Source organism: Lissotriton helveticus, chromosome 2_2, assembly GCF_964261635.1.
Source record: "Lissotriton helveticus chromosome 2_2, aLisHel1.1, whole genome shotgun sequence".
Classification (NCBI taxonomy): Eukaryota; Metazoa; Chordata; class Amphibia; order Caudata; family Salamandridae; genus Lissotriton; species Lissotriton helveticus.
Window position 1 is genome coordinate 17,113,372 of NC_136060.1, and position 24,551 is coordinate 17,137,922.

General features: G+C 43.7%; 1 long non-coding RNA gene across 1 annotated transcript in view; it reads left to right on the forward strand.

Moving 5' to 3' along the window:
* The first annotated feature begins 2,321 nt into the window (after window positions 1-2,321).
* LOC144821710 (uncharacterized) overlaps window positions 2,322-24,551 on the forward strand; it is a 362,405-nt gene continuing 340,175 nt past the window's right edge. The window contains exon 1 of the long non-coding RNA XR_013608399.1: window positions 2,322-2,435. This is a non-coding gene — a long non-coding RNA (uncharacterized LOC144821710). The remainder of the gene's footprint in view (window positions 2,436-24,551) is intronic.

Here is a 24,551-nt window from a genome sequence, read left to right on the forward strand (position 1 = left end):
GCCCAATCACGGTTTTGAAAGGACTCACCACCTGAAACACACTTGATATTTCCAGGTAAGGGACTGAAGGCAGACAGAGATTGTCAGGCCTTTTCTTTTGAGTAAGTAACTTACTTGACTGGGTCCGTAGTGGCCCAGATCCTAACAAATTATTACATTTCAATTAAATAACCAAGTTATCCCCTTTATACACTTGACTCCCCATGGATAGTGATAGTCAAGGAGCTACTTAGTTTTAAATTTACCTTGTCAAATATTTTTTGCTTTTTGGCCAGTATAAGGGTGCTTTATGAGCTGTTTCATAAATACTTCGTTGTCTTTCGCATTTGGTCAGTCTTTGTCCAGCAACAATATGTTAAAAAATGGTCAAGCACAGGATTCAAAGTCATATGTATTATTGCAAGCACTTAGTTACACATACCATGACTCTTGTAGAGGGTTCCTAGGCTTCTTAGGTCACAGACCTTTAGAGCTTTCCTTCACCAATTTTCTTTCCATCTCATTTGAAACAATGGGTGTGGTACTGTATATAAACAGGGTGCTCGAGGCCAGTTATGGCATCAGTTTATTACTGAATTGAGAACTTAGATGGTTACGATGTCGAACAGAATTTTCAAGAGTCTCAGGAAGAGTGTAGCATTGGTTGTCGGCTTGCTATGTATAGCAGACAGCTTGTCGTAGGAAAGAGGCAAAGAGTGACAGGAAGCATCTGATCTTGGATCCAACTAATGGTTTTGGTATAATAATGATGGTGAGTTAAAGTGCAGTTCAGGCAAATCATTGTCAGACACATAATACATGAGGAATAGTTCTCTTTTGAATAGGGAGCTTGGTACACATAATTAGATTCAGTCATCTAGTGGGCCATATGTTAGTGATTACAATATGTTAACAAGGAACTCCACTTCCCTGAGCATTGGCACAGGAAAAAGCCTTGCTTTGATGGCATGCCAAAGGCCAAGCTGGTTAGTTACTTTCCTAATGCCTACCCATATTTATTCCATATTTTCTCTGATGGACCGAGAAAAATGATTGACTCATCCTATGGAAGGTAGGCATGTTACCTATAAGGGTAGTTTTGGACCTGAGGTTCCATTTAGGATGGCATACATGGAATGTTTTCCTATGGAGAAGTGGGTAAAGTCTGGGTTACTCATCTGCTGGTGTCTCTCAGGTCACTTTACATTTCCAGGGTATATGAGTAGGGATGTCAAGGTGAGATTTGGTTTATTTGACTTGATCCATTTCACAATCACTGGTGCGTCACTGAGAATATATGCCCATGCATCTATTCATCTATGGCTCTTTTCCTTTATAGTTTTCCAATCATCAGTCTTTGTAGACCCACTATGAGGTCTAGATATGTATTCTCAATGCACGTATGACTTTAGTGGATTACCATATCTCTCCAAATTCTTGAAAGCAAAACATGTTTCTAAAACACAGTGAAAGTTATCTTGCATTCTAAATACATATAGTATGCCAGGTCACATTGGATGTCACATGATTAATAAGTTCTATTTAAAATTCTCTTGCTCTCCTATTGTAACCTGACTTGCAACCCAAAGCAACACATTCCAATAATAAACACACCTAGAATTCAGTTGAATACATTTAGGCATTAGGCTATTATAATAACTGGAAAAAAACACCAAAGGGAAATAGCCAAAATCACAGTAAGTATATAAAACATCTCTAAAGACCTTCAATGTTTGCAAACTAAAATGGCATTAAAAAACATCAAGTGTGACAGAATGTGTCATGTTTTATTTCTTCCCGAAGGGACAAACACAGTGTGACTTTGCTATACAAGGTAGCAGCAAGGTAGACTTGGCTTGCTTTTGGTTATTTAAGGTTGTCTCTAAAATGTTGCCTCTTTTTACTGTTTTATGTGCTTGGATTAAAGATGCAGGGTTTAGAAGTATGTGAGCTGAACTATTGTTCTCACTTCGTATACTATATATTGTTAGTAGATAAGACTTTGCTTCAAAACCTATGATGTGGTTGCATGAGATCCCATGGAATGCCCCCCTGGTGTAAAGTAATGCGAAGCACTAACTGAGTTACTCTCGGGCAACGTTCAAGTTCAAAACAAGTTTTTTTTTTTTAGTTTTTTTTTTTAACCATTTTTACAATATAGTACAAGATAACATACCAGCTCCATTGCAAGGCCAAGTAGGGCGAGAGGTTCATTGCATAGTTTAAACAATACATGACACCTGTCTCCGCTGTTTTAGAATAAGCAAGCTTTCTTAGCTAAACATTCACATGATATACATTTTCATGACCTTCAGAGTACGGCACTTTATCTTGCAGGCCGACTGTCCGCGATACTAGAGGCATTCCCAGTCATAATTAACAGAGGACTATCACATATGCATCGTGTATCTGCCTGCAATACATCCTATGACTGCAGGCATCAGTCCATCTTCCAGGTGAGCAGCAGGTTGTAAATGCGCTATTGTAGTGTAGTGTTTTAGAGGGCCCCAAATGTTGCAGGGGTGGGACGCGCTAGGCAAAGTGGAAGCACACAAGTCATGATTGAGGTTGCAGTATGCTAGACTAGTAAGCCAGTGTTTTTGCTGCGGCACAGCCCTAAGTCCCCACCTTAGTGCTATTTCCCTTTTGACTAATATTAGACTTAGTACTGTAATTTTTCTGTCTTTCTTTGGAATGTTGTTCATGTAACCCATCAGTGCCATCTACGGGGTAGGGACCAGATCTAGCCCTATAATTTCCCCAGTGTGTGGTGTATTTTGGTCCAATAACTGCTTATTTTACTGCAAGTCCAAGTTAGTTGTGCGAAGTTTGCGTGTGGGGATTTACATTTTAGGCAGCAATGTGGTCTATCTGAGTCTATTTTGTGCGGCTTCTCAGGCGTGATGTAAATCCTCTGAAGGAACTTGAAGTGGATAAGTTGTGGTGACTATTTTGGGAGACCGACTAGGGGACCTATTAGGATGGCGGACGGACCTGTGTCTGTCCGCCATCCCCGAGGAAGAGGGACCCTCCGCATGGGCAGCGGCGGTCCCTCCATGGCAATTAGGATGTGACTGCCACCCTGGCGGTCACATCCCCTACCTTTCACATTGTGGTGGATGCTGCCTCAAGCAGCACTCGCCGCAATTGTTAAACATTGCATGTTAACCTTTGCATGCACGAAGCGGCAGGCACCGCGTGGTGCCTGCCGCTTCGTGCACGCAAAGGTATGGTACCCCCCATGTGCAACCCCCACCCCCCTTCACCCCTGGGGGCCCGCAACGGGCCCCCAAACAAAAGACAGTATGCCTTTCCACGGCGGAAATGCCGCCGTGGAAAGGCATAGAAACGCAGACATCCTAATATGCCTGGCGGTGTCTGATAGACACCGCCAGCCATGTTAGAGCTTTTCCGCCGCGGTCGGAAGGCGACCGTGGCGGAAAAGCTGCAGACATAAAAAATATCCCTCCGCCATCATAATCGGACGGGGGGTATTTCTTCAGCCCGCAGCGGATACTCCGCATCCTCCGGCCCGGCGGTGGCTTCCGCCGCCTCGGAGGATGCAGAATATCCGCAATCATAATCGGCCCCTTAGTTTGTTGGCAGCACGCCTACCATTGATCATTAGTAATTGAGTGGCCTAGATCTGCCTCCCAGGCAGCGCGTACGGGTGCATCGTGGACATCGTATTCAGCGTGTCTGGCAGGACTAAGTGTGCTTCAGGTATTAAAGAGGGGACCCTAGCATCAGGGTGAAACCAGGCGTGCGCATAGCCACACTGAGCTACCAAATAATATATCTGTAAATTAGGGACTCCAAAGCCTCCCCTGTGATAAGCTAGCCGTATGAGATGGGTGTTTATCGAGCGAAAGAAGCGATTTGGCAGCGGAATAGGTATATTGTAAAATAAATAGAGGAATTTGGGCAAGACAATCATTTTAATCAGAGCTACACTGCCAGCAAGCAATTGTGGAAGTCTGCATTATTTATCCACCTTCTTCTCCAGCAAGTGGATCGCCGTTCCGTAGTTAGATCATATGATTTTAGTGGTGTCTAAGTGTATGTTGATTCCCAAATATTGACTGAGTCTTAGCACTAGGTCAATGGGAACTCTCCCTCCCATCTGTACTTACCCTGAGCAAGGGGGAATATCACTGATTTATGCCAATTTCTGCAAGGCCCGAAAAGCCGCCAAATGTAATAATCTCCCGAATAAGTGGATCTAAGTTTTTTGGGGTTCCGAACATATAAAGTTATATCATCCGCATATAATGACACCAGTAATGGCCCAGTGTTAAATTGGATCCCTCTGTGTAGGTGGCGTTCCTGAAAGTGAAAAAAGCGGGTCCATTGCAACTATGAAAAGCAAGGGGGACAGGGGGCTACCCTGCCTAGTGCCTCGGGATAACAAAAAAGAGCGGGAGGGGTTTAGTATAGCAGCGACGTAAGCCTGATAAACCCAAGGGCATGCCCATCCTTCGCATGACTGTCCATAAAAACGGCCACTCCAGGGAATCAAAAGCTTTCTCTGCGTCCAATATGATTGGTACGGCCGGTATATCAGGGTTGATTCTGTGCAGGACTGCAAAGAGAGTGTGCAAGTTTAGGGAGGTAGATCTATGGGGCACAAATCCTGATTGGGCGGGGGAATTATTTTGTCCATCAGCAGTGCAAGGCGCTTTACGACTCACAGTGCAGGGGATCCTTGCCAGGCTTTGGTAACAAGACGAACACTGCTTCTCGTAGCATAGGAGGTAACTGGTTCCGTTCTAAAGATTCATGGCAGACTTCTATGAGCTTTGGGGCCAGAATATCTTTAAAGCACTTATAAACCTGCCTGAAAATCCATTGAGGCCAGGAACAGTGGAACCATTTAGCACATTGTAGTAAACAGATTCCAAGGCCAAACCAGGTAAATAAAGAGAGTCCTTTATTGAGTTGTAGAGTAGAACAAGAGCGGACTCCTCCCTGCAGCAGCAACCAGTAAACTGCCACAGAACAGAACCCACAAGCATAAGAATACACAGAATACTGAAGTGAATACATTCCTAACATGAATCATTCTACAAATATATTCTATAAAGACTAGAGCGATAACAAACACTCTACAATGTACTACACATCTTCTTCCTTTCTTTCCAAGGAGAGATCATTAAAAAAACAGCAAAACAAACAACAACAACAAAAAATGAACAAAAATTAAGAGACAAAATCTTGCAAATAAGCAGGTGGTGTGTGAAATCTTGAAGTGCGTACATTTGACAAATCACAGTCAGGTAGGTTCTGAGTGCAAGAAGCATTGTTTAGAGCAACAGGAGCATCTCCACGCCCAGAATTACTAACCTCACTTTGAAGCAAACGCTCCACAGGAGAATGAGCAGCCAAAAGATAACCACTTATAGTAGAAGAAAAAGAATCAGAAGTGTCATTGAAACCATTGTTAGTTGGAGAAGAAGAATGAACATTATCAATAGATGCACCCTTATGTCTTTTGTAAAGAGCTACTCTCCTAAAATTCCAACACTCCCATTGTTGAGAATAACACAGTGATGAATCACTTTCTTCACTTTGAAAGGCCCTTTGAACTTTGATAGTCCTCTTTGCACTCTACCACTTTTAACTTTAACCAAGTCTCCAACTAAGAAAGGAGATAAACTACTCACAATAGAAGAAGAGGCAGAAGTAGAAGAAGTGGCAGAGGAAACATCACCCTGCTTGGTTTGTAATGTAACCACTTGCTTCATCCAGGCTGGTACTAATTTTATGCCAGTATCGCGTCCTCTCATTATCTGAAAAGGTGATTTCTGTCCATGAGCTAAAGGAGTCGTGCGATAGGCCCATAACATTCCATTGACCATCTTTCTAATAATACCACAACCACTAGAAGCCATTTGAATAATCCCCTTTACGACCGTGTTAGCCCTTTCACATACCGTATTCCCCTGAGGATTATATAAGGAAGTGCGATGATGTGATATGCCGCACTCCTTCAAAAATGTTTGCATGCCCTTCGAGATAAGTTGTGTGCCGTTGTCAGTGATAATGACAGAAGGTAAACCCTCATCTTTAAAAAGATTCCCTGAGAATCTAATTGTGCTCTCTGTGGTAATGTCATTAGTGAAATGTACAACTAACCATTTAGAATAGATATCCACCACTACTATGGCAAACCTGTCTCTCTCATTTAGTTCCCCCATAGGACCGATGAAATCAAGACAAATTGCATGTCAAGGCAAATCAGGACTTTGTATATGTGCTTCAACAGATTTAGGCCCTACTTTCAAGCGATTCTCACCTTCTCTGCACATGACACAGTTTTTCACCCACTCCACCACATGAGGATCAGCGCCTGGCCACCAAAAGTGACTCTTGATGCGACGCTGTGTGAGAGTTTGTTCCATGTGGCCCTCATGAGCTAAAGCCAACAGTTTTTTCCTAAGACCAAATGGAGGTATAAACTTCTCACCTTTAAGTAAGATGTTATCATTGATGATGGAAAGATCATCCAAAACTTTAATGAACGGCCTAACTGAGACAGAGACAGAACTCTCGCGCCTAGAACCAAGTTTAACGAGTTTAACAACTTCCTGAAGGGTATGATCATTAGCCATTTCTCTCTCCCAGTCACTGGCCAAAAAGGCCCCTTCCCCAACAAATACAGCATCCTCAACAGAAGCAACAGCAATGTCGTCCATGCCCACAGAGACTTCAGAAAAGTTAAAAGTACGCCAGTCTAAAGATAACCTAGAAAGGCAATCTGCTTGGATGTTTTTCCATCCCTGGATATACTCCACAGAATTTTGAAAATCTTGAAGTCTTGCAGCTAATTTCATAAGCCTATCAGAGCCCTTACTAGCCCCACACGGGGAAAGAACTTTAATAAGAGGCTTGTTGTCTGTTCTTAGAATATATTTCATACCCCAGAGATACGTTCTGAAATACTCAACTGCCCAGGAAGCAGCTAACGCCCCTCTTTCGATGACTGCATAGTTTTTTTCGGATTCAGTCAAGGTCCTCGAGGCAAAGGCAACAGGGAATTCAGACCTGCCCTTGATTTGTGACAGCATAGCGCCCAGACCAGTGGCACTGGCATCTACAGTAACAATAGATTTGTTATGCACATCAAAAGGTGACAACACATTGGCATTGCAAATTTATTTTTTGATGTTATTAAAACACTCTTCATGTTGAACACTCCAAGCAAAACTCACACCACGTTTTAGTAGAGACCTCAAACAAGCAGTTTTATCTGAAAAACTTTTCACGAACTTCGAGTAATACTCGATAAGTCCCATAAAGGAATGTAATTGGTCCTTGTCTTTCGGTTGAGGTGCAGAATGAATGGCTTGACACAGATCCCTTTTCAGTTTGATACCCAATGGAGTGATGGTATAGCCTAAGTAGTCAACGTAATCCACTGAAAACGAGCACTTATCTCTACGCAGTGTAAGCCCAGCAGAGGACAATTTGTCTAAAACAACTCTAAGAGTTGAATTATGCTGTTCCACAGACTGACCATAAATTAAAATGTCGTCTACGAAGTAAACATACTCTACACCCTCAAATATACTAGAAACCATTCTCTGAAATACGCTTGCTGCCGAATTGAGGCCAAAAGGGAGCCGATTGAATTGAAAGGTACCCCAGGGAGTGATAAAGGCTGTCAAACTCTTAGAGTCTTTATGTAAGTCAATCTGGTGGTAGGCACTTCTGAGATCGAGTTTTGAAAAAAACGTAGCCCCCTTAAGCGTATTCACTAGCTTTACGATGTTAGGCAAGGGAAATGTGTCTGCCACCACACATTGATTCAAAGACCTCAGGTCCACACAGAAGCGGAGTTTGCCGTCCGATTTTTTCGTGACGACAATCGGAGAAATCCAAGGAGAAGCCTCCACGGGTTCAATCACACCAGTTGTCAACATATCATCAATAAGTCGTTTGACCTCATCCCTGACCACAATCGGAATTCGCCCGACTTTGTGTTGTACGGGAATTGAATTTTTTTTCAAGATCATTTTGTGTGAGTACCCTTTGAGGCGACCCAGACTTTCTCCAAATACATCAGCAACATTCGATAAAATCGAATGTAACTCTCCATCTTCAGCAATCATCACCTGCGGGTCAGCACGGGGTAAACAATGATGCTAAGGTCGTACTGGTGAACCCAACCCAAAATGGTAGGACCATCCGCAGAAACATACACCTTCCCTTGAATTTCCCTCGTGGAAAACTTAATGTTTGCTTCAAAATATCCAAGAATGTCTAAAGGTTCCCCTTGGAAACCCCCAGGAGAAATGTCTTTAGGAAGAAGTGGCCCTGTGCCCCACACTTCCACATACAGATCATTGGGAATAATTGTGTAGCGTGAGCCAGAGTCCACCATTAACTGAACAGTCCTATCATTGATGTTAAATACAGCTCTGGGTCTATTTTTCCGTTTAAGTTCCTCATCATGACTACCCCCATCCAGACCCACTACCAAAATGTTGTTATTATCACCATTCACACTAGTAATGTCTTCCACACATGCTACAGAGGAACGACCTTTAACCCTGTAAACTCTTGCATAATGACCCAACTTTCCACACTTAAGACACTCTTGCTTGGCAGCAAAGCAAAATTTGGAGTCAGAAGCGTGACCAGAACTGCCACAACTATTACACTGTTTAGTAAAATATGCTCTTACAGGGTTTTGAGTTTCACAGATACAACTTTTTTGTTTAAGACCTTCTTGTTCTTGACTGCAGCAACCTCACTTTGATCCTCATCACCTTGAAGATCATCCGTTGAGTCACGTGAGGATACTTCACTCACATCACTTGAAACAACCCTCTTCTCAAGTTCATTCATGCAACCCTCAGACTGCTCTACTATTTTCGCTAAATAAATCGCTGTTTGTAAGTTCGGATTTTTGGCTGCCCACAACCGTTGTTGGATTTTTATTATTGCACTGGACTATAAGTTGATCCCTAATCAACTCATCAGTCATGTTCCCAAACTTACATTTGACTGACATCTCACGAAGTCTTGAAACAAAGTCATCAATTGATTCCCCAATTCTTTGACTCTTAGTGTAAAACTTGTACCTATTTATGACTAGGTTTTCCTCTTTTGAATATCTAATCTCCAGACGAGAAATAGCTTCCTTGTATTCATCCAGAGGAGCTTGTGTACCAGCTTGAAGGACCTGTGGTAAAAACTTGAAAACACGCTGACCTTCTTTCCCCAATGAGCGCAATAAAAACGCTTTTTTCCGTTTAGACGAAAATTCCTGCGCATCAAGTGCATCTAAATAATTTTCAAACATTGGAAACCAGTCCTCCCAAGATATTCTAGGTTGACCAGGATTCGGGAGAAAACTGGGTGGAAGCACAACAGAACAGTTTTGAGTAACTGTTTGTTCAGACATGGTCAATCCGAGATGCAAATAAATGAGCAAAGCAAAACAAACAACAAAATAAAAATAAAGAGCTCAATGGGAAGTACTTATTGAAGGAAACACAATCAAGTCAGCTTATAGGCTGAATCCATAGTACCTGATACTTGACGAAATAGACGTGTGTATCGTCAAAGTTATGGATGCTATACTTCTTAAAACACAACTGGTGTGTGTAAAAATTGTGCAGTCTTCGATACACAAATGGCGTGTGTATCGCCGAAGAAAGCTCGAAATGCTAAGGTTGAATACACACAAGACGTGCGCATCGTCGAAAATGGGCAGACCAGAGCGTGAGAATTGAATGAACAAGGATCCGTGGTTGCGTTGCTGGAGGCAGATCCGATGGGTTGATGTAGCAACCAAAATGGCTTCCTTACACAGCGTCTCCACGTTGCGTAGACATCGATGATGAAAGATGATTCGTAGACACCCTACGTCAGCAAAGGACTGAAGCGTAAGCTTAGAGCAAGGTGATTGGACAATGAACGGCACATCATGCAAGTCTCCACCAACTCCCTAGGAGGTTCCACGACGTCATCACGATTGTGGAGGAATGCGAGGCGGACAGGACGAGAGAGACGATGGAAGAAACCGCAAGTCAAGCAGGTTCAACTCAGCTCGCAAACACAGGAAGTGAGTATGTGCACCGGAGACAATGACGGAGAGATCCTCTCACAGCAGTAAGTCCATCACAAAAACTGAGTCCTTGTAATGTAGAATAAAGGTGTATTTCCAGACATGTAACAAACAGGCATTTCCTTAACACGGGGATTTTCATCACTGAAAAGTCACATGAAACTCGCACTCGATAAAACGCTCACCTCAGAAGTAACGCAGTAATGGATGATGAGGATGATGCCAATACGTATGCCACAGTCTTGTCCGCTCTTCTCTTGACGATGTTGAGGGCAAGCAATGGGTTCAAGTAATCATCGCCAAAAAGTTGTAGTAAACAGATTCCAAGGCTAAACCAGATAAATAAAGAGAGACCTTTATTGAGTTGTAGAGAAGAACAAGAGCGGACTCTTCCCTGCAGCAGCAACCAGTAAACTGCCACAGAACAGAACCCACAAGCATAAGAATACACAAAATACTGAAGTGAATACATTCCTAACATGAAGCATTCTACAAATATATTCTATAAAGACTAGAGCGATAACAAACACTATACAATGTACTACACACATCTATCGGAGCAATTATTTCATCTTTCGAAAATGGCTCAGCGAGGAAATCTTGCAAATATTTATCTAAGTATACCAGCACAATTTCATCGAAGTAGCCTTTGCGCTACGCCTGGGTGCGCTTCTGTTTAGAAGTATAAAGGTGCTCATAATATGCCAGGAATTCTTCCCGGGTATCAGATGTGTCTGTTAACGTGGCCCTAGGGTCAGACCGGAGCCCAGTCATGTGTGCTGCGGAATACTGGGGTCTGAGTAGTTGGGCTAACGTGCGCCCTGCCCTCTCGCCCTCACCATAACTGCGTGTCGTTACGTATTTGCTGAGGAAGTGCGCTTCTCTATCAGCCGCCTCCCGAAACTCTATCAATAGTGTCAGCCGGCGCTGTGCGACCTCGGTAGTGTCTGATATAGTCTGCAATGCGGCATCTAAGGCAAGTAGTTGCTGCTCAATATTGGCAAGAGTGTTCCTCAAATCCTTCAGGACTCCAGCGTGTTTGGCTATGGCTATGGCTATGGCTATGGCTGTGCCTCTGATCTCTGATATACTTAGACTTGGAATCTGCTGCGCTGAAGGAACCGTCAACATTACAGTCCAGGAGCAAATTAAAATCCCCACCCAATAAAAAACTGCCAGAGCCCAAACATGTAAGTGTGGTATCTAATTCCTGGAAAAAATCTGGACTGTCAACGTTTGGGGCATAAACACCTAGTGTAATCATGTGGCGCATCAGTCTGCCCACTACTATGGTATATCGCCCCTCCTGGTCTGTGTCGGAGCAAGTCAAAGAGAATGGGAGTCGGTTGTGAATAAAAATAGCAGTACCGCTTGTATAGGTGCTGTAATTACAGAAGTAGCAGTGCGCGCCCCAACTTGATGTATAGTGCGTGACGTCTGACCGAGGCAAATGCGTCTTCTGTAAAAAGGTTAAGTCGACATTATGCCGCTGCATGTAGTGTAGGACATGTTTACGTTTTTTGGGGTTATTGAGACCTCTTACGTTCCAGGTCATGAGAACTAATTGTAAATGATCGACTAAGTCAGGAACCGTGGACTGTTGTGACATATAATAGTGTACATGTAGATCTTGACGAGTATTGGGTTAATGTCATGTGTGGAGCTGGTGATCAAATAACAACTGACAAATCAGAACCCCTCCCATCCCCTGACCCCCCTCCCAACCTTGAGACCTGTTTCACAAGGCAAATGCCCAAGTAACCAATAAAGCAATGCATCCTGTGAGTATCCTATTTAGAAATACAAAGACATTTCCTGATGCATTATTATCTGCTATGCACCTGGGGGGGGGGGGGAGGGGAGGCAACACTCCGGCGTAGCTCCGCAGAACCAGAATAGTATAATAAAACAATTTTCATATTATCTCAATAAATGTAGTAACATATTTGAAGACAACTACCGCCAATATCAACCATTTGAAAAGAGGTCCACACTGGCCATGGAGCCGCTGTGGGGTGGGGAATTCCCACCTCGGTTATCACTCCGTTGGGTGTTAGAGTTCTTGTAGGAGGTGCAGAAAGCTTGAGCCTCGCTTGGAGTGTCAACAAAGTGGGGCCATCCATTGACTTCCACCCTCAGTCGAGCCGAATACAGCATCCCATAGCGGAGCCCCAAATTACAGAGCGTGACCTTTACACCATTAAACTCACGGCGGTCCTCCTGGACCATTAAGGTGAAGTCAGGGTATAATGAGAGGTTAGACCGCTGCCATGTAAGCACGCCATGCTCTCTGGCCAACCTCAGCGCAGTGTCCCTGTCCCGAAAGTTCATGATGAGCGCTATGATAGGCCTGGGGGGGAGCCAGGGTTGAGGTGAGGGCCCAAAGATCGATGCACTCTTTCAAAAACAAACCCTGGGGTAAATTTCTCTTTCCCAAAAATGTCTATCAGTAGTGACTCTACAAAGGTGTCCATTCTGCCTGTGTTTGTTTATTCAGGGACCCCAGTAATGCGTAGGTTGTTGCGTCGGCCATGCACTTCAAAATCTTCGTTTTTAATGGCGACCTCTTTTTAAAAAAATGCCATTCGTTCCAGCTTTTTTGTAGATTGTGCGGCTCCATCTTCAAGGTCTGATATCCTTCCCTCTGCAGAGTCCAGGTAAGTGCCTGTTGTGGATCTCCAGTTTAGCCCCAAATGCGTCAAGGCGTTTGTCCAGCATATCAAACCTGTGGTCGAGCAGTTTGAATCCTGCCCTAAGCTCCGCAAGCATATCCGGAGTAGAAGAGCCCATTTCGGGCACAGCAGAGGAAGCTTGGCCCCCCTCGGCCATGGTGGCACCACGGTCCTGCACCCCATGTGAGGCAGCTGGAAATGTGAGCAATCGCTGTTTAGGGTCCTTCCTGCCCATATCCATGTATCCCACACCTGATGAAACTATCCCTACAGGCTGCAGCCCCTGATCTCGGGGGTGGCGTGTGAGCACCGCAGTCATCACTGTGCAGGGCAGCCGGCTGTCTCAGATAGCTTAGTGCGTAGGGTCATGGCCAGAAGGCAGTAGATGCTGCATTGGGCGCTTAGTGGGCAAGAGCAGATGCGGGGGGTTCTCCTTCAATGGTTGGGGCCAAAATCAGTGCCCGTGTTCAGCCAAGTATGCCCCAGGTGTATTAGGCCCAACAAGGCCTCAACAGGCAGCCAGAGGATGGATCCTAAAGTTATAGTAGTCGCTGTGGATAGAAGGATTGTACTGCCATGTTCCCACGTGGAGAAGTGTGGCTCAATGGTTAGAGCGGCAGACCCTGATGCAGAGGTCTATCCCGGGACCAGGGTTCAATTCCCCGCCTCGGCGGGTCTTGGGCTCAAATTCCACGGACCTGATAATTCTCGCCTCGGTGCCTATTCCAATCATGGAGTCCCACTCTGCAACTCTGGGCAATAGCTTGCTTAATCTCCACAGCGGCCCCCACAACGCTAAGGATGCCTGGCCTCCACCTTGTGGGTGCCCAGGAGTGGACACCTCACAGGGAAAGCCAGGATGGGTTCCACAGCGGTATTCGTACAAGTGCCTTGAGACCCTTGCGGGTGAGTAGTGCGCTATACAAGTATCAATTTACATTTACATTACGTGGTGTGGTGCAGATTCAGTAAGTATGAGGGGCAGGGGGTGTCCCACTGCTGCTATTTCGCCCCACCCCCTGCAGCCCACTATGCAGTCCTGACCCGGCAAGAGGATGCCAGATGTCCCCACTCCCAGCCTGTCTCAACAGGCAGTCGGGCAGCTGCCTCCCTGACACCACCCGAGAACCTGTCCCCTCCAGTGGCCCATGGGAATGTCTCCCTTGCGCTCCTCCTCCGCAGATCTGGCAAGGGGGAGGGTCTCGCAACCGCTTCAACGGCCCAAAAACAAGAGGAGGGGGGTTGGTGAAGGACTCACCACAGCTCTGGCGTAGGCCAGGTGGGTTCCATCAGGCAGCTTCTAGGGAAATCTGCGCGGTCGGGAGGACGGTGACACAAGTTTTCCAGACGGCTGCGCTTCGCCCTCTGAGCCACTGGAGCAGCTCGTCGCAGGTTGCAGTCAGATTCCAGGGCTGAAAAAGGGCACATGTGAGCTCAGACGAGTGGGGATCAAGCTCCCAGCTTGTTAGCGGCAAAATTAGCATCAGGTGCGGAGATAGTCGGATTAATGCAGGGCCACGAAACGGAGCTTCAAAGCGACACTGTCATCTTGGTCCACGGCTTGGCCACACCCCCCAGTTCAAAATAAGTTTGGGCTGAAAAGTAAATTCAAAAGAAACATTTTGCTCTGGTTTATGCCACTTTTGTGAGGCAACCCCAATGAAAAATGAAAGTAAATCTGTCCCCACATACCATTAAATACTGCTCTTTTACATTAAATGTATGTTATACAATCTCTGCAAACAAGCACCATATTTTGTAAACACTGGAAGAACACAATTTCTATCTATTTTCGGGTTTAGGCATCTGAATAAATACTGATAAACATTGATTTCAAAAGGTTTGGAAAACACTGAGAAAACACCTGTAACATTTTTAGAAAATAAGCAATGAGTACTGTGCCAATTTCACTGACTTTCCTCTTCTCTCTAGAACAGTGAAAAAGGCATCATCATTCTTAATTCAGGGTATCTTCCTCAGACAACAGAAACCAGTACTAACTGGCACCCAGGGCCCCTTTGGCAAATTTTGTTTCTTCTTGAAAGTTCATAGTTCTTGAACAGGATCTAGAAATTCCCAACCTCATTCTGCCATTCAAATAAGCGAATGCCACAATTTTAAGGAGGAACTGCTGCCCTTTGTAGCTCCAGAAACCTCCCTAGACATGAGGTAGCACAAAAATAAAGGCAAACAATCTTAGTCGAAGCTGGCCCGGGTCCAGAAGCATGACAATGTGAAGTGTGCAATCACATCATCCAGTGAAGATATATATTCAGTTACAGATAAGCATAAGTTTATGATTAGCTAAATAAGTCCTGTGGCTCTGCTGGTTAGAGACTTACTTTGCAACCTGAATTTATTCTAGAGCAAATGGTGTCTATATTCAAATAAATTACCCAGATGTTGAGTTTAAATAGAAATCAGAGTCAGAATACAATACCGACATTTCTCCAAAGTTCAGGAAGGGATTATACCGCTAGTTAGACCTGTCAGCTTTAGGGTGGTCTTCCCCAAACTTTTTCCCTTTTTCCCTCCATGTTAGCTGGAATTCGCATTTGTTGGCATTAGGACTCTGCACACTTTAACACTGCTAACCAGTGGTAAAGTGTTTCTGCTCACTCCCCTAAATGTAATAACATTGACTTACACCTAATTGGCACAATTATTGCACTCATACGTTTCTTGTAGAGTGGTATACCATATACCCAGGACCTGTAAATTAAATGCTACTAGTGGGCCTGCAGAACTAATTGTAGCACATACTTGTGTAGCCCCTTAAAGCATGTCCTTGGCCTGCCATTGCAGCCTAACTGCAGTTTAAAACTGTCTTTTTCATTTGGCAATATTATAGAACCCCCTTGTCAGGCCTTAAACACCTATTTTATTACATATAAGTCACCCCTAAGGTAGGTCCTAGGTAGCCCATGGGGCGGGGGCATTGCAATTAAAAGGTTTGCCATGTACTTTTTTAAGTTTTACATGTCCTGGTAGTGAAAACCAACTAAATTCGTTTTTTCACTACTTTGAGTCTTACCAGTTCCATAGAATATGATTTGGTTGCCTTATTACATCTAATAAGCACTAACTTTTGGTTGGCATCAGATAAGCATTTCATGTTCGGTATCAATTTCAGAAAGTTGGCGTTTTCCTGCCCTTTGCCATTTGATGCATGCAGCATGTCCTAGGTCATATGAAAGGGTGCAGATGCAAATAGAATTTGTGAATTCATTCCAGATAGTCATATAATAGAGGGATTAGGAACAATAGAGGGATTAGGTGTGCCTGAACGGCCACCTGCTGGCTTGATTGGGTGGGGTAGAGCTGGGCACAGCCTCCCTTGCAACTGAATAGGCTCTGCTCTGCCTTCACCCAAAGGGCGTGTCACCACTGCATTGTCCCTGCAGCCAGCCTAGAGCCAGGACAGGGGAGTCTGGAAATTCCAAGCACTTCTAAAAGAAACCTCTGGAAGCATCTCCTACTTCAGATAAAGCACTAGGTATAAAAATAATACCCACAGACCCACTACTCAGTTCACTTTCTAGACCTGCAGAATGACTTAGAGGATTGCCTACTGCTGTGGCCTGCTGTGTACTCCACAAAACTGCTTTGCTGCACTTGGAAGGACTGCTTTGCTTCATGGAGCCTGCCTTGAGACCTTAGAGGCCTGCCCAGCTGTTTGAGCCTTGGTTCTTCACATGAACCCAGGACTACTAGTGTGACTCCATGGCTAGTATGCTGGCATGGTGTTCAGATTCACAGGGAAATAACAGGCTCAAACCCACACCAGGACTCACCTTCAGTGAGTCCTGAACCCTGAAATGGTAACCCTCCAGTCCTGGATCCATGGTTGTGGTGTCCAGATAGACAAAATCCAACACTAGGGACTTAAAACTCTTGACTAAATACTGTTGTAGGAACCAAGAGAAGACCGGGGCCAACCTGCTCATCTGTCTATCTGGCAAGGGTGTATCGCTGGTCAACCTAACTTCGTGGCAGCTCCCACTACGTTCTTCTCTGCAGCAGCAAATACTGTTCAGTAGTGCTTTTCCAAAGGGGTATCAGTCTCCTGGAACTCTCGTTGACTAAAGCCTCCTGCCTCATCTCCCTCGAGATTTTCTACTTCCAAAACAGTGACCAAGTCTAAACGTATTAATCTTCACTGCAACTTCATCCAGTCTGACAATGATGCTCCCTCCTCAGGCACCATCTGCAGCCTTGAATTTTACCTTCTCCGAATATTTTGTTTTCAAGAATTTCTTCTAAGTCTGAATGTAAGCGCCAACCGGCCCAATCCACTTCTCGTATCTGAGCCATGCTCCATCGCGGTCAGCCATATTATTAAACTTTAGCTCGGTCACGTGCGACAAGATGGTGATAATATAGGTGCTGGATTTTACCTTAAACTTTAAAAATTCATAACTGGTTTGGATGATCTGTCATTTTGGTGTCAAATGTATTCAAATGTACTCTTTTTCTACAGTAGTGTGGGATTTTTCCTGTGCTGTGTTTTCATTTTATTATTGTTTGTGTAATGCATAAATACTTTACACATTGCCTCTAGTTTGAGCCTGACTGCTTTTTGTGCCAAGCTACCAAAGATTAGAAAGGAGTAAGGAAGTTGTTAAATAAATGCATCCCTGCAATTCTGAGAATAAGTCCACCTCAGGCACAGAGAGATGGGAGTATATTCTTGGGAACGCTGTGTTAGTGTCATCAATGAATTCACTTTTGTTCAACTAACTGCTAAGCCTTTGCAGTGGCCTGCGATGGGGATGACACAAAAGCCATTCAGGAGCTGAGACACTCATTGTGTACAGCACCCGCTTTATGAATGCTAGACTATGAGAAAGAGTTATTTTAGTACTGATTCAAAAGGACTCAACAGGACATTGGTGGAAAAAGACCTGTTGCATATTGTTCTAGAACCTTAAATTCAGTTGAAGTTACTCTTCTTGCGAGTTTGAAATCAATTTCAGTTACTGTTATAACCATTACCCAATTTGGTTCAGTGGTTTTGGGTCATTCGTCATTTGTGTTTGTGCAACACTGAGGGCCTTATTCACAAAGATAAACTTACATGTTTATATAAATTCATGCCTTTTCAGTATTCAGAAAACTGCATTTTAATAGTAGGTGTACAGGTGACTAAACTCCATAGTCGGGGTAGAGAACTCTACACATCAAAAGATAACTGGTCTATCTTTTTATGTGTGGAGTTCTCATCCCCGACTGTAGAGTCTCCACACTATTAAACTTACTATTAAAATGCAGTTTTGTTAATACTGAAAAAATTTAAACTTATACAGATGTGTAAGTTAACCTTTGTGAATCAGACCCTCAGTGGGAACACTTTTGATACGAAGCAGGACCCAACATCTAGATAATGCAAGATTCACTAAATATGACTTAATAATTCTTGTAATTCCTGATTTGTAAATCAGACGATGTGGGGCCATATGTAGGTAATACATGTTTTGCGATTCTCAAATTGCGATTTTTAGGGAATCTCAATTAGAGAATCGCAAAACGCAATGTAGGTAGGATTAGCAAAATATTTTGCGAATCCCACCTATTCCTTATTTGCGAATCGCAAATTGAGATTCGCAAATAAGGAATACCTTCCCATTCATTCCCATGGGCTAGAAGGCCCATAGGAATGAATGGGAAGACATTCTCAATTTGCGATTCTCAAATAGAGAATCGCAAATTGAGAATGCAATTTCAAGGTTGCAAGGGTGTCAATAGGACACCCTTTTGCACCCCTGAAATTAAAATGTGTGCACATGTGGCGCACATACATGCGCTAAGGGCATGTATGTGTGCCCCATGGCACTTTGAAAAATGCAAAATAGTGAATTTTTCACAAAACTCGCAAACTACCACCAACCTGAAGTTGGTGGTAATTTGTGATTCTTTAAGCATAAATTTGCACAACTTGGGTGCTACCTACATTGCATTTAAGGAATCTCAGTTTGGGATTCCTTAAATGCATTTGCAAAATAAGGAATCGCAAATTTTGTTATTCCTTATTTTGCGTGTGGGTGTTTGTTTGCTACATAGCACACTGCCGAAATTGCGATCGCAAACGCAGAAATTCTGCGAATTTCTGCATTTGCGATCACAATTGGGCTACCTACATATGGCCAGTGGTTCTTTAAATCCTGCTATTTTTGCCATTTCAAGAAGTAGAGAATGATATTGACAATGATAATGAAGACCATAATTATTTGGAAGCAACAGAACTGTACACAAATCAAGACTTGACATTTGAGATGTGTCATTACATTTTGCTGATTTTGTTCTGTCTTCCTATGACTCTTGTTCAAAAGATGCTGAGCTGAAGGAAATGAATGTGCAACATATGCTCTTTGCACATTAACATACATTGTTAAAGCATCATATGTGTGCAATATGTTTTCCACACAGGTTGCCAAGCGGATTGCTCTTACTAGAGCTGTCATATTACATCAGACTGTTACAATTTACACTGATAGTATTCTTTTGGAGTTGTGCATGATTTTGGCCAGGTCTAGCGACAGCATGATTTCATGACTTCTTGCACCAGATGTTCTGACACTGTTTAATCTCTCTTTAACTTCAGTGTAGGAAGCTGGCTCTGTATATGGGATGCCACTAGGTGGTTATACTGTGCACAGACTCCAGGGGTTCCCCAAAAGTGTACAGGACTCAATGTAAAACCCAAAGTGCTGTATCAATATTTGTTTGGGCGAGCAGCCTTAAGCCTAATACAGAGGAACGTAAGACATTTATTCCACAGCATTGACCAATAACGGGCACACGACTCAATAAAGAGATGCACACCAATTTTAGAAAAATAAGCTTTGTTTGTACTTTATTTTAAGACCAAGATCTTCGCAATAGGGTAAGTAAGTTTCTTAATAAAAATAATTTTCAGTTTCAAAAGTCGATACAGTGCAATTTCTGAACAGTTCAATGTTATCCTATAAGGAAAACAATATTGAGGTTAAACAGGTAACACTTACAGTTTCAGTCTTCGGGACCAATGGTCAGCAAGCGCCCAGGGTCAGGTAAGTACAAAAACTGCACGACCAGTAGCACAGGGGCGGCTGGGTGCAGAGGTCAAATTCAGAGTATGGCGCAAAGCGTTTCCATGGAGAATAGAGTTGCTTGAAGCCACACTGCTTGCAGGTAAGTAAATCGGTTTCAGGGGCCAAGCTTTGGCGTTTAGGTCAAGCACGGGGGGCACATGAGTGGCTTGGTGCAGGGTGCAAATTTAGCATCGGAGGCCCAGTGATCCTCAATGAGGATTCTGTTGTCAGTAAACAGGCTGCAGGCATGGCACCAGAGGTTGCAGGAGGAAGACCAATGACAGCAGAGGCAATTAGAGGTGCAGGGGGTTGTAAGGGCACTATTTGTTCAGCTCACCAAGATGCAGGGATGTCTTTTGACATCAGAGTCTTCCTACTGGAGCCGGTCACGGTCTGGGGGAGCCTCTGGATATACACTGCAGGCGCAGTCGCAGAGATCAGGGAAGGCCAGCCAATGCTGGGCTCGAGGTCAGGACCACTGGGGAGACTTCATTGGATAGGTGAGCCACTCAGAATCGGGCTGTGGGCATCGGGCGCAGTCGGCAGGAGTCACGGTTCCAGCTGTATCCGAAACCCTTGCAGTAGATGTCTTCTAGACAGGTCCCCTGTCCACAGGAGATTGGAGTCTTTTTCAAAGAGAGCCGTCCTCCCAGGGTTTTCATAGGTCACTGGCTGCAAGACAGGTTGCCTATAGACCGCAGGTTCTTCGAAGCTGCTTACAGGCCGGTAGGGCTGGGGCCAAGGCGGTCATCGTCTTTAGGCTTCTCTGCGGGGACGTCTTCTTTCTTCTTATGTTTTCAGAGATCTAGTTTTCAGGTCCGAGGAACCACCTAAATTGTACATTTAGGAGCATTTTAGGGGAGTAACCGGTAGGGCCAATCTGCACCTTACCTGGGGTGACTACACCCTCAATTATGCCAGCCTCCTGTGGGAGGGGGTATAGACCAAGCCTTGATTGAAGGGGTCTCCCCATCTTCAAGATGGTGGTGGCTGAAAGATGTGCTTTACCCTGCCTCCCCCACCTTAGGGGTGGAGTTGTCAAAGGTAGGCACAACTCCTATTCTTCTAGGTTTTCCTGACGGTTTTCCGGCCCAAAGTGGGGGTGTTAACTCAGAGGCTGCCATCTGCTGCTAGCAGCAGAGACTGGGGGTCGCATTACAAAGGTGGCAGGCTTTTGAAGCTTCCCCTTCAAGCATTGACCCTTCCTGGGGGAGGAGGTGTGACACCTCTGCCCAGGATGTGCATTGTTTCTGGTCCCAGAGAGCAGAGGTTCTCCATCCAGGGCTCCAGAAACACATCTACGTGTGGCAGGCTGCCTAAACCCAGTTAGTACCCACATCTGGGTCAGTAGGATTTCAGGGTACATGTCTGAGGTACCCTCTGAGTACATGTTTTAATAAATCTCACACTTGAATCAGTGTGGATTTATTACAAGGCGCTGTTTGGTACCAAACACTCTTGGTTTCAGTGAACTTGAAATACCTAAGAATGGACTTAAGTACTGTAGGGGCATATCTACTCATGCATATATGCCCTCGCCTGTGGTATAGTGCACCCTGCCTCAGCACTGTAAGGCCTGCTAGAGCGGTGACTTACCTATACATACAAGCTGTGCTGGCTGGCATGGTATCCAGGTATGGTGCCTTGTTGACTTTGTAATTTTTTACCCCACAAGGGCATGCAAATCGAAAGGCTAGTGGCACGGTCCTAGTGAGGGGGGTCTCAGGGATCCCTCCTCAGCTCCCAGGCCCTAGGTACCCAGGGTACCACTTACTAGGGACTTACAGAAGGTAGAAGTACCGATTGGGGAAATATTTTAGGGACGAAGCACTGGCACAGGGGACCTGGTTGGCAGGGACCCTGTGAACTACAATCAAAACCACATCAAATACCAGGCAAAAAGGGGGGGCTAACTGTGTCAAAAGATGCACTTTCTCACACAAAACGTCCAGTGAAATGGAAGTGTGCCCAAGTTTCGCCCAATCTCAAGAAACCTGTTGCCAATCCTGAGAATCTCTCTAATTTTCACTTGGTCTCCTTGTTACCATTACTTGCTAAAATTCTAGAGAGCTATGTTAACTCTCAAATGGACTGTCATTCTAAAAGAAAACAAAATTCTAGATACTTCACAGTCTGGGTTTAGAGAATCATTGATGTAAGCCAGCCGACCAGGAAGACTTGTGGCTCTGCCATATGTCAAAATATTGTAAATGAGGCTCTTCATTTTTACCAGCTCTCCAGACTGCTGAGATCTTCCCATATGGGCAATCTAGAGATCCCACGAATCGCCACAGCTGGAGAAGGTGGTAGATCATTTTCTTATCTTGCTCCATTTTACTGGACTTAACTGTCCCTTCCTATCCACTCATGTGAGGAGCCTGCTAAATTCAAAACGATGTTAAATATCTGGCTGTTCAGTGTGGCTTATAAACCCTCTGAAAATGCTGATTGTTGGCCCGCTGTACTAAGTTCCGAGATGCTCCTGCAGGAGTGAGTCACACAGTATAATAAGTGCTCTGTAATATAATGTACAGAATGCGGCAGCACAGTTACAATGCATAATCCCTAAACGATAGTGTCCCAATTCATTGCTAAGCTTCACTGGATTCTGGTGAAACAGAGGATTACATTCAAATACTTGTGTACTGTATACAAAGCTCTGCATGGAACTGGCCGTGACTTTCTGAAAAAGTGCTTTACTTGGTCCTTACCAACTCATTCTCATAGATCAGCATAAGCCAAACTTGTTTGAGTCCCTAGATTCAAACTTGCCAACTGAGGAGGAATACGTTTTGCGCTAGGAGCCGCAAAGGCCTGGAACAATCTCCCCTTGCACATTAAAACCCAACCTAACCTTTTGCCTTTTAGGAAGTCCCTAAAAAACTGGCTTTTTGTTACACTCTAACTATCTGATTCATCCATTTACCTTCTCTCTGCTTGCGCCATGACGCTCTTGAAGGCATACAAGCGCTTTAAAAAAAAGTAACACGTGACATAATGTAACTCTTCTTGTTTTCTATGCAGTACTGGCTACTGAATTACCAATGCGGTTTGATAATCACCTTGCACCTGTTCTTAATTGTGTGTCAATACAAACATTGGAAGAGTTGAGGGAAGTACAACATACAATTTGAGATGAAGAAAACAAAGAGTGTGAAAAAAAACATGATGTAAAAAAGGACAGAATTGTTTCTGGAAAAGCAATGATGAAAGATATGTCCTGCGGAATTTGCTTTTACCTCATGATTATGTTATTTTATGGTCTTACACATGTGGGAAGATCCATTTAATTACGACTGGTATAATAACCCTCTGCAGAAATAATGCAGAAAGCCATTTTCAGAGATGCACTGTGTGTCAACAAAATAATATTGTAAAGAAAGCTCATGTATATTGAGTCATCTGGGAAAATCAAATTGTTCTTCTACTAGATTACAAGTTGATTTTGTGGAAATGCCACCATGTAATAATCTAGGGTGCATTTTATTAGTAGTGTGCAGGTTTTTCAAAGTGGGTCGAGTCATACCCGACAAGGGTATGTGATGCACTGACAGTTGAAAAATGATTGTTTAGAGATATGAACTCTAGATATGAAATACCATTAATGATCGAATTAGACACAGGAGGGCACTTCACAGATGATATCATAAATGTAATGAACTAGACCTTGAGAAAACATTTCACTGCAGTTACCAACCGCAAGTGTTAGGAGTTTTTGAGAAACTGGGTGGCATTGTCAATAAAAAGCTAGCAAATGTATGTGCATCTACTTCTCGAAATGGCCAGATGCACTTCCTCTACAGTGACTTAATAAAAGCTGTATTTCGAACAAATGAACTGGTCTAAGCCCTCATGAAATATTGATGGTTAGACCAAAGATGATTCCTAGCTTTCCAACAGTAGCCTTTCTCATTATTACTGATGATTTGATCCTGGATTCTTGCAAGCTTTTGGCTACTGTGCACTCCATCTCTGTCATGCGCGACAACCAGAACAATTAATCTTTCTTAAGAAGCATCTAAGGAATAACGGCCTGTAGTAAAGGTGGAGTAGAAGGTGGAGTAGTCCTCATCAGATTATACTCAACTCTGCTGTTAAATGTAAAAAAAATTCTTATTATATTCGCGCCCCACATATCCAAAGACTGTGGGTATCAGAAAGACTGTTATCTTGTATTGTTGAGTCAGACTTAAAACGTGGAAAAAAAGGAAGGATCACAGAATAGTCAAGCAAAAACCAAAGTTCAAAAGCAAACAAAGAAAATCAAGCAAGTGAAAACAGATGTTTGAATGGAAGTTCAGTTTCAGAAATTCAAACTCATGAAAAACAAATTCAAACTGAAGATGAGAGCAAAGATGAGTTGTGCAAAGGAGTTCTGCACTTAGTAGTACAAAAGTAGTCGAAGAAACAAGACACATTGCTACTTGAGAGCCTGAAGTGAGGGCTGAAGAATTTTCAGAGAGAGGTGCACCATATAAAGCAACAAAAAAGATAAATGAGCACAGCTTCTGATTTGGCATTCTGCGAAAGAATTGATTCAGAAGAATACATTAACCTAAAATGTCTTCCTTTTCTATTTAAGAATCAAAATAGCTACAGTAAAGAGAAAAAGAGACTGAGAAACCTCAGATGCAGAATACCTTTCCTGAAAATAAGCGAACTCCTGACTGTTGACTTTTTACATTCTTTAAACTGGTTTTTGAAAGAATTTGTTTTTTAAAAATTTGAAAGACTTTGTTTTTGGTTTTTTTAAAG